We start from the raw sequence: 16,378 nt of genomic DNA on the forward strand, positions 1-16,378 counted from the left end.
TATGAATATATTTATGCAATAAATTGAGTGCAGAGTATATATTATGTACATATCATCACTTGCTAAGAACTGCAAAGCTGCTATTTTTATTTTTTTCTCCTTTTTGTTCACTTAGATGTTAGAAAATAAACGGTTGAAATAAGAAAACAACTGAATTTACTTTTGAGTTTTCAAACATCTTAAATGGTGAATGTACATTAAAAAAGACATAAGTAGTCACGTAAATTCTAAAAAAGAAAGTTCTTTTTGTTTAAGCAGTTTATTTTGTACGTGTCTGTTACATTGTGTGCAAAAAATACGACAAAAACAATAATACTTTTAGGAAGCATAAAAACATTTTATGAATTATTGATGAAGAGAAGTATTAAAAACGCATTTTTATGTCTGAAATGTTTAACTGTTGCCCATTATTGTTTTTTAAGAATTCTTCATAAGAAAATTGTGTATTGTTCGTAGAACTGTAATTATTTTGTTTTCTTGTTGTTTTGCATTAAATTGGACGAAAAAAGGCTGATAATTTCATTAAAATAGGAATTTAATTATTAAAATGATAGATGTTATTATCTATGCTTTTTAAGAAAATGTGTAGGAGAATGCCTAAATCAGTAAAGGGTTTTTTCTTGCCTTTTATTTGACATAACCCATTAATTTTAAAGCGGTGAAAATAATTGTAAAATCATTTTTTTTTTTAAAAAAAAGAAGAAAGAGAGAGAGATTTACAGTGTTTCTGGCTCTATAGGCTTACCAAATAGCCGGTAAATTTTTTAGAAGCATTTGGTAATGATTTTTGTAAAACTAATAATAAAATATAGTTTAGAATTTAGTAAATGTGGTAAAGTATGGTAATTTTTATCATGATAACTTAGAGCATGTCGTAAAAACAATTTATTCGGTTAAATTTACTTTTCAGTTCGGTATTTTTTACTAAATTTGTGGTAATAAGAACTATAATTTTGAAAACTAGAATTTCTGGTAAATCGTTACTGTATGAATAGAAAAATTACCAAATTAATTTAAATATCGTACATTTTGGTTTTTATTAACCAGAATTATGTTTTTGTTTTACCAGAAATATCAATATTCAAAACGGTAATTTTAGCACAAGTTTTTTCTTCGTGTATAGATCTTATAACATTTAAAAGTTAATTTATATTAATCAGAAGCACATCTTAACAAAACACAAATGTGTTTTGTAGCTTGTATAATAGGAGAGGAATGTACTCAAAGTAATGAAAATAGAAAAGAAAATCTGTAATGCTTGTCATATATAATGTAAATTACACTGTATAATGCAGATTTAAAGTAGATTACAGTGATCTGGATTTGAAATTCTACGTGTTCTTATTCTTCTATTATTTTCTGCGTGTTACGTATTCAATTTTTCATTCTTTCTCTTAAAAAAAATCATAATTGCTTCTCCGTTGATTAGATACTTTTTAAGTAGAAATTGCCGCAAACAGTATCTACTTAGAATTACAATTTTCTATCCGGCATTGAAAGGTTGTTGTTAACGAGGGTGAATACGTTATTGATTAAAAATAAAATCTTGATAACAAATATCAAATGCACCGAAACGACATTACTTTCCGGTCCCCTTAATACATAAAAAAACGCTTTGAAAAATGAAGGGAAAAAAATCATTTGCTGAGATTATTAAATTTTTTTATCAACATATACATTATGTTAAGAATTTCATGCTATAGCCTTTCCTTTCATATTGTCCACTGCCTTTTAACACTTAGATTTAAGTTTCCTTCCTTAGATTAATTATTTATTTATTTATAATTTCTTAAGCTTTGTTTGCTTTAATTCAAAATATAGATTAAATAAACTCAACTTATTACAGGACATGTAACTCAAAAGAATTATTTTCTGCGACATGAGCATCTCCGAAATGTCTAGCTTATATTTCATTCTAAAATTAAAAATATTTCAAAAGAGTAATTCTCTCAAAATACGATTGATTGCATTTCCTTTTCAGCTTGAAACAGTGTCTCATTTGTTACATACTTCTTCTTAGATATGAACATTTATAACTTGATTAAAAATGGTAATTAAGTTCTCATTAATCAGCAAGTTTTGATAAGGTCAGAAACTGTTGGATAGAAATTCACAAGTTTAGTTAAGTTACTTTCTGATATATGAGTGTTTCCTTAATTGTATTAATAATTCTTAGAACATTTGTCAAGTACTCTTGGAAAAGTATTAATAATTACGTATAGCAGCTTTTAACTTTTACCGTAGAATCCTATGTTTTGAATTAATATTTTCATTAATTTCCAATAATGTTTAACCACATGTAGGTCAACAAGTTTGTATTTAAATATTAGAATCTAATTTTTAATTTAGTGCATTTATATGTTTCAGATGTTATCATACATGACAAATTTTATTAGTTATATCCAGGTTTGGATTAAGATATATTGAGGCTTGAGGCTGATATGTAATTTAGGGCCCTATCTATACTAAATTACCTAACATTTGCTTATATTTCAGAAATAATGAAACTTCTTTATGAAATTCAATTCCAGTTTTTTTTCCAAAATTTAAAAAAAAAACATTTTTAAATTTTTAATTATTTTACAAAAATAATTACATTCAAAATTTGAAATGCGATCAATAAGTATCTATGCCAGCAAAAACATCAAGTATGAAATCATAAATCTCAAGCAGTAGTAAGAATTATGGCATACAAATTTTAAAAATCAAAAGAAACAAATTTAAATTTTCCGTTTTTGCTGAACTTATTATAGTGCTGCTAACCATATTATATTGTTGAATCATATATGGAATTATAAATCTCCACCAGTGGTTAGAATTATGAAACATACAAATTTTAAAAATCAAACGAAACAAATTCAAATTTTCCGTTTTAGCTGGATTTGTTATATTGTTGCCAAACATATTATACTGTTGCCATCATGTATGGAGTTATAAATCGTAAGCAGTAATAAGAATTATGAAACATAAACATTTTAAAAATCAAAATTCGTATTTTCCGTTACTAAACTACAAACTACGTTTTTACTACAATAAAAGATGGAATTGAGATATTTACGGACGGATCCAGGCTAATTTATAACGGCGAATACAAACTGGGATGTGCATTCGTAATAATTGTCAATGGTGGTCTTGTAGAGTCTCGCAACTTCAGAATTGCAGATTATTCAACAGTTTTCAAAGCAGAATTATGGGCGATAATTCAGTCACTCCATTGGATACACCAAAATAATATCAGTAGCGAAACAAACATCTATTCTGACTCACACTCCAGTCTTCAAGCCCTTAGCAGGAATGATTATCTAGTTCAAATGATAAAAAATACTTACAAAAATATTACTAAATTCCACTGGATTAAAGCCCACAAAGGATATGAGGGCAATGAGGAAGCTGATAGACAGGCCGAATTAGCTTGTCAAAAATCAACAATAGATCTATATGACATATCATCAAAACAGACAACAAGAACAGAACTTATGAAGAATAACCTTTTAACATGGCAGCAAAGATGGGATAGTGAGGATACAAAAAGCCGACACACTTACCAATTTATCCCAAAAGTCAGTAATCGAAAAATCTACTCCAACTTCTATATCAATCAATTTCTAACTAACCATGTAGCCCAAGGTAGTTATCAGTCAAAATTGTTCGGGAAAGAAATTCGAATTTTCCGTACTTACCAAACTTGCTATATTGTTGCCAACCAAACAGCCCCATTAAACTTTACATATTTTGTAGATGATTACGGAAAATTAGTTGAAAAAATATGGAACACTTGTGGATAGAATCAAACGATGACAAAGATTGTAGGACATAACGTTTGAAAATAATCTAATACTTTTTTAGAAAATTTCTAAAATTAATTATAACTTTTTTAAACTTTAAAAATCCCTTATGGGACCCTAAAAACTTGGGGATAGGGGCTACCGTTCCATTAGTAACCCCTCTTAATCCGGCCCTGGTTATATCGAAATATATTATCGAATTCCTAAAATTAAAATAAACATTTCAGTTTTTTCTCATATAAGAAAACATTGTGTATTAAAGTAACCTTTATAAGGAAAAAATACCTTTATTTTAAGAATTACGTCGTTTTTAATAGCTAGATATATATTTTCATGGTTACTTTTACTTATATTTCTTCAAAATATTTTATATTTTTAGATGATATGATACATGTTTATAAAGAAATATTTATTTTTTATATTTTGTTGGTCTCAATAATTAATATGAATTTAGCGTTTACTTCATATTTTCAAACCTTGCTTCTTCAGATTTTTCAAAGTGATATTTGCTAATTTATTTTTGAGAATTTACAAGTTTCGAGATTCAATTAAGGTTACCTTGTTCTTTCGACTGAAATTTAACAATTATAAATTGTCTTTTACTTTTTTTAATGAGAATTTAAATAATATAGTTAATAGTTAATGCTATTATGTAATGCTATTATATATATATATATATATATATATATATATATATATATATATATATATATATATATATATATATATATATATATATATATATATATATATATATATATATATATATATAATACAAAAATTAAATACTTTTGTATTAATAAAAGAATTAAAACTCTTTCGTTTTCATAAAATGCCTTTGTTAAAGAATAAGCGTAGAGAGATTCTATTTTGGGAATTCAAGGCTGAAAACATACCATTGAAATATAAATAGATTTATATTTCAAACTAAGAGTTATTTTTAGAATCGTTCCCTCTGTCACTTCCATATAAGGAATCAGTAAATGATTTTCCTTAATGCGTAAGGTTACAAGGAATGTACGAAGTGTGCCTTTTTATCTCAAATCTGTGTTGGTATAAAACGTAAGAACACATAGTTTTGCGTGTCCTTTTCATCCTGATGTGATCCTGATAAGCTGTCCGGAGTCTTGTCCCCGCCCCCTCCTTTGCAGGAGTGGGGACGTGACTGTTATCAATACCAGCCTACCTTTAAATAAACCTGTTTAGAACGTATGATGACTTAAGACTGCATTATTTTAAGCTAAATACAACACTGATAACAGGGTTGTAGCCCTGTTATTACAACCCGCCAGGATTATTACAAGTCGGCAGCATAGTTGCTTGCTGAGGAAACCTTTGGAGGAAACTTAAGATTTTCTATCTCTGGAACTAAGCGTAACGGAGGCTGACTGCTTCGTGGAAATTTTCCCAATTCCATTACCCCCAGAGGAGAAAAAAATCGGGGAACCCCCAGAGGAGAAAAAAACGTTGAAGGAAGGAAGGGCGATTTTCCACCCGTACTACTTGTCCCTCGTCGCGCCTGAAATGCTGATGTAGATGGAAGGAAGGACGATGGCTGGAGATTGTCCCCTGAAACCAGTGAAAGTATCCCATCCGATGACCCTACAATTCCATAGTGCCACTAAGTTGGAAGAAACATCATCCATGGTAGTGATTCGACACCGAGTGATCCTACAATTCTTACTGCTCAAGTTGTGAAAACAAAAAAGAATGTGCGCGAATCTTAATCATGAATATTCATGAATTGATTTAAGTGCGCGAAAGAAAAAAAAATTATATATTTTTTTTCTCTTCAACGAAATTGATGAAAGTCAAAAGAAAAGTGTGGCAAATGGAAAGGATTTACTGTAGATATATATTTTTTTTTCTCTCTCATTTTTTTACTGTCTCAATGTTATGATTAAATATTTTAGTAATATTAGACATGAGTAGTAATCTAAATATTTTATTTTGAATAATGGAATAGAGTATTATTAATGATTAGATTGCATTTCTAGTGTTTATATTGTTTTTTTTTAAAATTATGATATAATACTGTTTTTTACAGTGCATTTAAAATGTTTTTGAAGGAAAAAAAATGTAGTTCAAACGTCAATCAAACTAGTGGCGGCAAACTAAATTAAGTTTTTTTTTAAACCTTTGTTTCCTAATGATTTTTAGACTTAACCACATAAAAAATTAAATTTTTCAAAACTTTCTTTTGAACCTAACGATGAAGAGTTTTCAAATAAACTTAAAGAAATTTTTAATACTTTTACTTATTCGGACTTGGTCAAAAATAAATAGTCCTATTTAAAAAATGTGAAAACTTATATGTTACCCAAACAAACGGACAGTTAACACTTAACAAAATTTGTGAGTTTCCCTTATTACGATAAGCAAAATTTTTAACTCAGCTAAGTTTTTATACTTGATACTGATTTACCATATGCTTTAGTAGGGTTGTAGAATTGCAGGGATTTTTGTTTGTTTATTGATTGTGTCGGGCCAGTTGTTACTCAATTTGGTAGGAGACTGATCATCTTTGCTAATTCTAAAAGTGGCAACTTATCTTTGCACATTAAACAGCAGAATTCTCGAAATGTTAAGGTTAAAAATGATGAAAAAGATGTTTCAAAAAAAGTAAACATCGAAAAAAGAAAAGAATGATGTTTAAAAAAAAATAAGCATCGAAAAAATGAATGTTAAGGATGTTTCAGTAAAAGTAAACATCGAAAAAATAGAAAGAAAGAATGTCCAAAAAGTTCAAATGATTTCGAAGATAGATCTAGGTAATGGATGCGTTCATTATCAGGTTAATATCGACAAAAAATATGTAAAGGGTAGCAAAAACAAAAAAAATAAAAGGAAAAGTAGGAAAAAGAAAGAATGACCAAGATACTGATTACAAAAACAAAAATAAACAGAAATTTAAGTAAACAAAAATTTTGAAATAGTTCATGTATCAAAGCTTAGGAAATATCACAAACCACAAATGTTGGAATTAAATTCTAATTAAATGACACTTGTTTCCTGTTCGTTTGCATAAAAGTTTGGTACATTTTTGTGTGAAAAATTTTTTTGAAAATTTTAGTAGAATAGTTTAACATGTTTCATTTTTCTTTCTGTTTAGTTGTCTAAACAGATGAAGTGCATTATCATGTTGTTATTTTTGTCATTGTAAATAATATTTTTTCTTCTCATAATTGAAAAGATGTTGTTTGTAGTAGGGAAAAAGAAACACCTAAAAATTTTAAATTTAAAGTATTCTAAATTTTTTATTTTGGCTTACCAAAATTTTTTTTGGGAGGGATGTAATACAAAAATTAAATACTTTTGTATTAATAAAATAATTAAAACTCTTTCGTTTTCATAAAATGTCTTTGTTAAAGAATAAGCGTAGAGAGATTCTATTTTGGGAATTCAAGGCTGAAAACATACCATTGAAATATAAATAGATTTATATTTCAAAGGAAGAGTTATTTTTAGAATCGTTCCCTCTGTCACTTCCATATAAGGAAGCAGTTAATGATTTTCCTTAATGCGTAAGGTTACAAGGAATGTACGAAGTGTGCCTTTTTACCTCAAATCTGTGTTGGTATAAAACGTAAGAACACATAGTTTTGCGTGTCCTTTTCATCCTGATGTGATCCTGATAAGCTGTCCGGAATTGTCCGGAGTCTTGTCCCCGCCCCCTCCTTTGCAGGAGTGGGGACGTGACTGTTATCAATACCAGCCTACCTTTAAATAAACCTGTTTAGAACGTATGATGGCTTAAGACTGCATTATTTTAAGCTAAATACAACACTGATAACAGGGTTGTAGCCCTGTTATTACAACCGGATTATTACTTATATATATATATACATAATAACAGTGCTACATCCCTGTTATCATTGTTGTATTCAACTTTAATAATGCAGTCATAAGCCATAATACGTTATCAAAAGGTTTATTTAAAGGTAGGCAGATGATATAATCTATTATTGCTTTTATTAATAACTACGTCTAAAATGAACGCAGTGAAGCTTACACACACATCACTGCAAAGCAGCTATAAGCAGTTCAAAGAACTATATATATATAACAGTAACACACACCAACATATATATATATGTGTGTATGTAAATGAATAATGAAAACCCCTTTATTTTTGCGTCATCCTTACTCCTTACAATAGCTCATTAATCTAGTAATGTAGAATTTCGGGGGGAGGGGGAGGGAATTCCCCCAAACCCTCCCCAAAAATACGCCACTTTAACATGTAAATACTATTGAAAAATTTAAGGTACGTGGGCATGAATCTCTGCGGTTACCGTCAGCATATTTAGGTATATTTCTGGAATTTTTAAATTGCACAACAGTAAGTAGACGTCATTGAACGTTTGTTAAATTACGGTCACTTAATGAGTTACTTTAAACAAATACGGATATATCATAGTAGATTTGAAACTCTAAATAAACTATTTTGAAAGTTTTTAAACGGGAATCACCACGGAGAAAAAATTCCGGTTAAATTACCTTACTGTATGGTAATGATATTTCTTGTAAAAAAAAAAATTAATCAAAAAAAAACATAATTGTAGTATTAAAAAACAAAACATGCGGTATTTAAACCATTCATTTGGTAACTTTTGCCGTTCATATGGTAACGGTTTACCGGAAATTTTGTTTTTCAATATTTACCGACTAAATGGTTTTATGCCATGCTCTAGGGCATCATCTTAAAATTACTAAATATCACTATATTTTCCAGATATTATTTTATTGTTAATTTAAAAAAATAATTTCCAAAGCACTTCGGTAAAAGTTACCAAACTTTTGGGTGTTCCCATTGAGTCAGAAAAGTAAATTTTAACAAAATCTGGTAGATTTGACCATACTTTTTCCTCTATTGTGACAGAAGTTCAAGAATTTTTTAACTTAAATAATCGCGGACACACCACTAAATTTATGCATTTTGAGTTTATTGTATATGCAAATTTTTTTATGGCGAAATGTAGCAGCAGAGTTATTAATGCCTAAAACAGTAAATGTAGTGGACATAAACATGATTTTCTTACAAGTTTAATTAGGTTTCGATTCATATTTAAAATATTTGTAACTTAATGATATTTAATTTCAATGTAACATAAGTATAAAAATCTGAAAAATAATTTTTCGTATTCTGTAACTATATTTTTTTAATTAATTCTATTTTTACTTTTTTTTTCTATTTCTATTTCTATTTTTTTTAATTTTTCTATTGATTATATTTAATTATATAGTTCTATTTTTTTAAACAGATTATCACATTCAGAGTGCGATTTACAAGAGATAACTCTTTCTTTTAAAATCTATATGTGCAACAAAATAAGAAAATATTTTCTAAAGAGGAAGTCAATGTAAAAGTGTACAATTTATATATTATTGGTGATCATTCTTAGGGCTTTTTGAAGTATAAGAGACAACTTTTACAAATCAGTTCAGAGCCGAATAGCCCTCAGAGACAAATGCTAAAGAAAAACTACTTTTTTGACACGCTGACTAGAGCTAGATCACCGTCATACCTGCCAACTCTTCCGGATTTTCCGGAAGATTTTGTTTTCATATTTAAAGTGGTAGTAAATATATACTATTTTTTCTTTTATAAACTTAATTTTTAAATGATTTTGATCACCACTATTCTTACAAAAATTAAGCACATATTGCGTAACTATCATGGTTGTCAACTTAAGTTTGCTCATATACAACGTATTTGTTTGCTTAAAATTGAAGTTTTAATTCCATTTTAATACCACTGGGAAAAGTAATAATGGAAGGGATTGAAAGTTGGCAGGTATGCACCGTGATTTCTTATCAAATTATACGAAACTATTTCTTGATAGTTTCTAGCTGTTCGATAGTTTTCGGCATCAATTAGTTTGCGACACTTTGTCACTAAGCTAAAGAAAAAGCGTCAAAGCTAAAGAAAAAGGACATTTTTTGAAAATTTTAGAAATTTATGCTATAAAAAACAAAAGTTTAGATTTTCACAGTGTTGTCAATTTAACATACGTTTTAGTTATTGAACTTTTATTTACATTATAAGAAAATAGATATCATTTATGCTTTTACACCTTTAATGTACTAACAATATTCCACTGTACCTTCATCTGATTTTCAATGACTTTACTTACAATAAAAGGAAAACATATTCTAAAACTGGTATAAACTTAATTTTTTCTATCACGATTAATACTAATAAAAAAGACACGTTATTATTCGTTGTTAAATGTTGATACCTATTATTATGAAAAATAAACTAAAATTTAAAAAAAGAAAATTTTAGAAGATGAAATTGTTTTTAATAACTAACTGTAAACTAAACACCTGAGACGTCAAATTATATTTTTTCTTAAAAGACGCAAAACTGGTATTCCTAATTGTAAGCTTCAAATCTTGAAGTTCCTGAATCCTTGTCAAAATAAGAAAAAGAAACAGTTACATATGTTTAGACCATCTTAAGTAAAAAAGTAAGTTTTTGTCATCATCAAAATAAGATATGATTCAGTCATAACTTTTGTAGGTGTTTAATCACCTTTAAAATTCTAACTGTAGCTGTACCGCCATGAAATTCGCCAAACAAACTATATAGTTCTGTGATCTTCACATGTTTTATGCTCTAACTCCTTTTAGTTTCATTTCACTAGCATTTTACGTTTTCCGTAAGTTGGCATTATTCCAACAAAATACCGTCAAATATCCTAGTATCATAATTTCAATTTTGGACCAAACTAACACCTGTTTTCTAAAATAAACTTCGTAAAAATTGAATACTCAATCTACCAGGTGCAATTTTACTGGATTAATTCACATTCATAGACAAGTATACGCAGATTTTCATATATTCCATAGTTTTCTGACTCACTTCAAGCGAAAGAAGGAAATGTAAGTTAATTTATTTTTGTCATTTTCATTTTTTATTTTCCCAGAGAGGTGACGCATTAGGTAAACTGTTACTCTTTTATTACTTTTATAACTTCGACTTGTGAAAACCTAGGAATGAAGGAGCAAACGTTCAGAAATTAAAACAATTTTGAAAAGCAAAAGGCTAAAATTCCTTTTTCTTCTTTTTTTTGCAGAAGATATGTTTTATTAGAATTTTTATTTTATGTATTAAATAAAATAAGTGTGTGTAATAACGGTGAAAAAATTTCCGTCGTTAATTTTTTTCATATCTATGTTTGAAAAAGGGGGTCTTAGAATTTTCTATATCGTATCCCATTTTCGTATAGTATGCTTTAAATATTATGTCTTTTGTATTAAAGATTAAATAAACAGATGTAAAAATATTGAAGAATTCGTTTTCTACTTTTATTGAACGAATGTTATTTTGTTTGAAAAAGATTAGTCTTGTGAACTCTAAAAAAAAATTGTGATGATTCGTATTAATTTTGACTGCTTTATATGTATATGTATATATCTTGGCCAAAGAATACGTGTTCTTTGTTCGCCAAGGTATATATGTATCGAACTCATGACCCCTAGCTCTTCTCATCAGTGGTGTGAGCAGTGCCTTAACCGGCTGCGCCACCAGAGGAAACCCAAGCACCCTACCCTAACACTCACCATTAGAGAGCACTATTGGCGTTAGCGTTAAGTTTGGCGTAGAACAGCTCCAGCGTCACATTCAGCGCATGCGTAAAATCTTAATTTACATAGAACCGAAGTAAACTCAGATTAACATAGTACAAGCTTAGTTCGTGGGGCGTATTAAGGGCAATTTACAATTTTTCCTAAATTTTTCTTATCTTCTTAAATTGTAGCTGTTGTTATTATAAACTTGCAGTATATTGTGATTTAAGGAAAATAAAAAATAAGAAAAAACTGCATCCAACTTATTTTAAACAAGATGAACAGGATAACAGGAAGATCGCACACTCAAGCGAAAAATGCAAAAATCACCTTACATTGATAATTATTTTCAAAAGGGTAGAGATCGAGTCGTCATAAAAAACCTGACAGTATAATTTTCTAATTAACTTCCATCATCCAATTCATTTTATCAAAAATAAGATATTAATATTTAAGCTAATTTTATGTGATTTGCTTATAAAGAAATGATTAGAAATAATACTCGTATGCCATAAGTGAAATTTAAAAGTAACAGCAAATAAAATTTGAATAAAAGCAGACATTATGAGACATTCTGTTAAGTTTATTAAAATTGAATTTTTCAATAAATTCCCATTTATTGCATGCATCATTTTCAACTCCAATTATGACATGATTGAAAGAGTTTGGTGGAATATAATATGCTACAGTTTCAAATTGTTGAGATGTGTGTTTAGTGAAAACTTGGTAAAGTACTTATCAGTAAACTATACAAAGGAACAGCTTGGCCACTTTTTGAAAAAATATGGGCTATCAAAAGGGGACATACCAAGGTGTTTCAATTGTTTAGTGAAAACTTGGTAACTTGGTTAACATGGAAATTTTTCTTCAACAATTTTTTTTTTCTTTTTGCATGGCTCCAAATGTATAATTTCAAAAAAATAATAATAATAATTTGAAATAATTGGTAATTGGTACATATGAAGATTTTGTGTAAATATATAGCCGACTGTGCTTGTTAAGAAAAACATAATGGAGTTTTTCTCTCTTTCATGTTTCTGCAAGTTATTTCAATCTTATATTTGCTTCCAACTGTTAATAAGTCAAAGTTAAAATAATCAGTTTGCTCGTTAGACTCAAAGGTCATGTATTTCAAAATGAAAAAAAAAAAGAAAGGTTTGGTTAACTCAAAATTCAAAGAAGGCCTTCTTGAAGCTCCAAGCTTTAACCACAGTGAATAGTTTTGACACATTGTTCCTATTTGTATAGAATGTAGTTGTTGGCGTCGTAGGCCATTAAGTCAAGGGGTGTTTTTGTTTTCCAGTGGCGCCATCTATGGCCAAGAATCTGTCTCCTACCACACCTATACGTCACACCCATTTATAGGGTGGACTCATTCTTGCAATCATTCCTGCAAGAGTGAGTCCTTAGATCGTAATTTTGACCTGTACCAGAAAACGATCAATCTCCAATTCAGTACTCCCAGAGATATAATTTGTTATAGGAGCATGGAGGACTTCGTGACTAGACAGATTTAACGTGCACCAGTCATGATTTACTCTAGTTAGAGTCTTCGGCTGGCTGGATTCGAACTCCCGCCGGCGTGAGACCAGCGCCCTGCCAACCAGGCTATCCTTACCCCATAAAATGTAGTATTATACAGATTTTGGAGTTCTGTTTAAAAAACTATACCTTCGAATATCATGAATAGATTTTATGATAATGCATTAAAGGAGGTGTATCATTAATAAGAAAAGGTGAGTAAAAAATAAGCTATAAAAATTTTTTTTACAAAATAAATATTTTAAAATTCTTATAAAATATTTTAAAAAATTGACTATCTAGGCAAAATCTGAATCTAATATATTTCTGAAGAAAACGAAAAATGGTTCTTAATTTTACACCCAACATAAAAAGAAACATTAAAGTCAAAAAAAATTATTGACCTGAATTTTAAAAGTAATATCAATTTTACCTCCAATGATGTAACTATTTAATGTTATCACAAAATAAAGTCTCGACAATTTATCGAGCTCATTTGAAATTTAGATTGTACGTAACATTTTAGAAGTTTCATGTGACGTATAAATAAGACACTACGACAGCCTTGGTTATAACTGATGAAGCTTAAATAGTTTTAAAACATTTTCATTGAATATTTTAAAGCAAGAAATTGAGAAACTGTGTGTTGTTAGTAGAAAGGAATGTGTTGTTAGTAGAAAGTTTCATAAGTACGAAATAAAATATGAATACTGCAACACTTATCATGTTTTTATTCATTACATACTTCACATTATTATTTTGTAAAATATTTTTTATTCATTAACTATGCCTAACACACCGAAAAACATCATTTCCTCATTATATATTTAATTATGAAAACCGATGTATCTTATTTAAAAATAAGTATTTTTTATTATTACTCATTTTTTATAAATTAAACTTAATATCTAATAAAACTTCCTTGATTTTGACTATCATTGAATTATATCTGATACTGATATTAAAACATTGAATTTTTTTCGGAAAAATCTTAATACTTAAAATTTCAAACAAAAGACTAAAAAAAAGCAACAATTTGGCCTTAAATAAAAATTTAAACATTAAAAATAACACGAACTTAGCATTTTAATGCATTGTTTCGTATCATTTGTATGGTTCATAATCATATCAGTCGATGCAAATACACATAAACATAGTTTATAATTTTTTCAACCTCGTTTACTCTCTTAGAATAAATAAAATTCGATTGAAATATTAATGCGAATAAAACACATTCTTAATTTTCTTCCAAATCGGACTGTGAACAGTTCGATTTGGAAGCATAAGAGGATTGGAAGGCATAAGCGATTTGGAAAACATAAGAAGTCAAGCGCAAGCATAAGAGGGCTAATCTTAAAAAAGCTCACACGGATGGAATTTTTTTTTAGTAGCGCCAAACGTCCATTTGGCGCTAAATATTCTGAAATTGTAAGCCATTGGATTGGTGCTCTCCGGGCTTTCTGCATACTAAACTAAAGGCAAAGAAATGTCTTAACTGATTGATGTATTTTACTATATACTAACACGCTATAATACACTATGCACATTCTCCAACACAACCTATATTTTTGGATTGGAAGAAAAATTTATCCAGATATATCGATACATTTGAAGATACATTCATCAGTACATCGATATAATTTTGATACATTCCAGACATATCGATATATTGTTTGCAGAAGAGTGATCTAGAGAGAAGTCCATTTGTGCATGAAACGTGGAGTCATTTTTCTAGACGAGAAGCAAAGTACAGGTGATGGTTTGATGGGGAGAGTGATCGAAGAGAGATGTGTCAAAATTAAAACTTTGCTGGTAGCAATTTATGTTTCGAGAATAATGTAGTTATTCCCGCTTAACAGGGAAGAAGTGCAATAGGTGTTTATTGGAATAGACCTGTAACCACTCGAATTGAGGGGCCTCCCTGGCCGAGCGGTATCGCCGGTCCAAACGCTCTGTTAAGCGTGGAGGTAGCGGGTTCGAATCCCGCCGTAACCCTGGATGTATTCTTTGTGATGTCTTTCTCTGAATTGTTCTATCTGTATTTTCTACTTGACAATGACTTATAAGCCTATATTGAGCACACAAGTCAGCAAATGTATGTAATTTCAATAAACCACTCGAATTGAACTAGGCATTAAGGGTTCGAAGAGCTGTGACCGGACTAAGTACGTGTGCTAGCGATGCAGTGTAGAATTGGGAGTTTCTTGAGAGTGTTATGTTTTAATATTCGAAAGTGTTAGTGATAAGTAAGGTTACTCGAGAGACTTCCGTGGTGTTGAAGATGTCAAAGTGGATGCTGATAACATCACTTCGTCTTCGAGAGAAGTTGTTGCTGTTGTTAATTTACGTCGCACTAGAGCTGCACAATGGGCTATTGGCGACGGTCTGGGAAACATCCCGGAGGATGATCCGAAGACATGCCATCACAATTTTGATCCTCTGCGGAGGGGATGGCACCCCCGCTTCGGTAGCCCGACGACCTGCGCGAGAAGTCGAGCACTTTACGGTAGCACAGTTTAACGAGGACCAATACCGCACACCCTCGGTCCCTACGCAGACTGATCCAAGTGGGTCACCCACCCGCACACTGACCGCAGCCAGTGATGCTTGACTTCGGTGATCTAATGAGAACCGTGTCTTAACGATCAGTCCACTGCGGGACTCGAGAGAAGTTGATTTTTACATGAACAACTTTCAAGCCTCAATCATTGCAACTTCTTTTATGGAGGTGGAATTGTATGAAGTGCTTCACTTCGAATATAGTATCTGCTACCGTGATAAGGTAAATAGTATTCCTTAAAATAGAAAAAATAAAATTGGTAAAAAAGAATTTGTGCGAACAACGTGCTTAAAAGTTCTCTAGGGTGGAAATCCCTATCACGCAAGATGTCTGACTGGACGTAATTCATTCGTTCGGTTTTTACAAGAAAAATCTTTTGTAAATTTACTCCAATATTTACCGGTGGATTATATTAGATACACGATGGTTGTTTTCATTATTTAATGGAAACTCCGAAAACAGATTTCAGATTCGAAAACAGAAACTCCGAAAACAGATATGCAAAAAAGGATGATTGGTTATGTAATTTTTCAGTCACTGTTTTTAACTTGATCTGCATAAGCTGTTAGACTTACTCTTGTATGGTTTTAGCCATCATTTTGGATTTAGAGGATGCAAGCTCTTGAAAGATATGCATTTCAATGGGTCATGTTTTGAGTTTCCAAATTCATATGTTTGATCACAGTGAGGGCATACTTTATCTCGAGTACAAGTTCATGTCATGTGATCGAATTAGATACGATTGAAACAGGCTTGAGGCATGGTGATGAATACAGTAGTTTCGACAATCTGGTAACAAATTCTGTTTCTGAAGGTAGTTATGTACCAGTACCATAATTGTCACGAGTCTTGTAGAAAGGGATCTATTTGAAATTTCTTTTCGTGGAATGCATAAGATCCAAAACTGAAATTAAACGGAGGAACGGGGGTAATTTTT

General features: G+C 30.1%; 1 protein-coding gene across 1 annotated transcript in view; it reads left to right on the forward strand.

The window, feature by feature from the left end:
- The first annotated feature begins 10,386 nt into the window (after window positions 1-10,386).
- LOC107456224 (cAMP-dependent protein kinase catalytic subunit 1) overlaps window positions 10,387-16,378 on the forward strand; it is a 452,991-nt gene continuing 446,999 nt past the window's right edge. The window contains exon 1 of the mRNA XM_071187758.2: window positions 10,387-10,673. The gene's annotated coding sequence lies outside the window, so the exon portion shown is untranslated. The remainder of the gene's footprint in view (window positions 10,674-16,378) is intronic.

The sequence above is a fragment of the Parasteatoda tepidariorum genome, chromosome 11, assembly GCF_982258835.1.
Source record: "Parasteatoda tepidariorum strain Cologne lab strain chromosome 11, Ptep-v5.0, whole genome shotgun sequence".
Classification (NCBI taxonomy): Eukaryota; Metazoa; Arthropoda; class Arachnida; order Araneae; family Theridiidae; genus Parasteatoda; species Parasteatoda tepidariorum.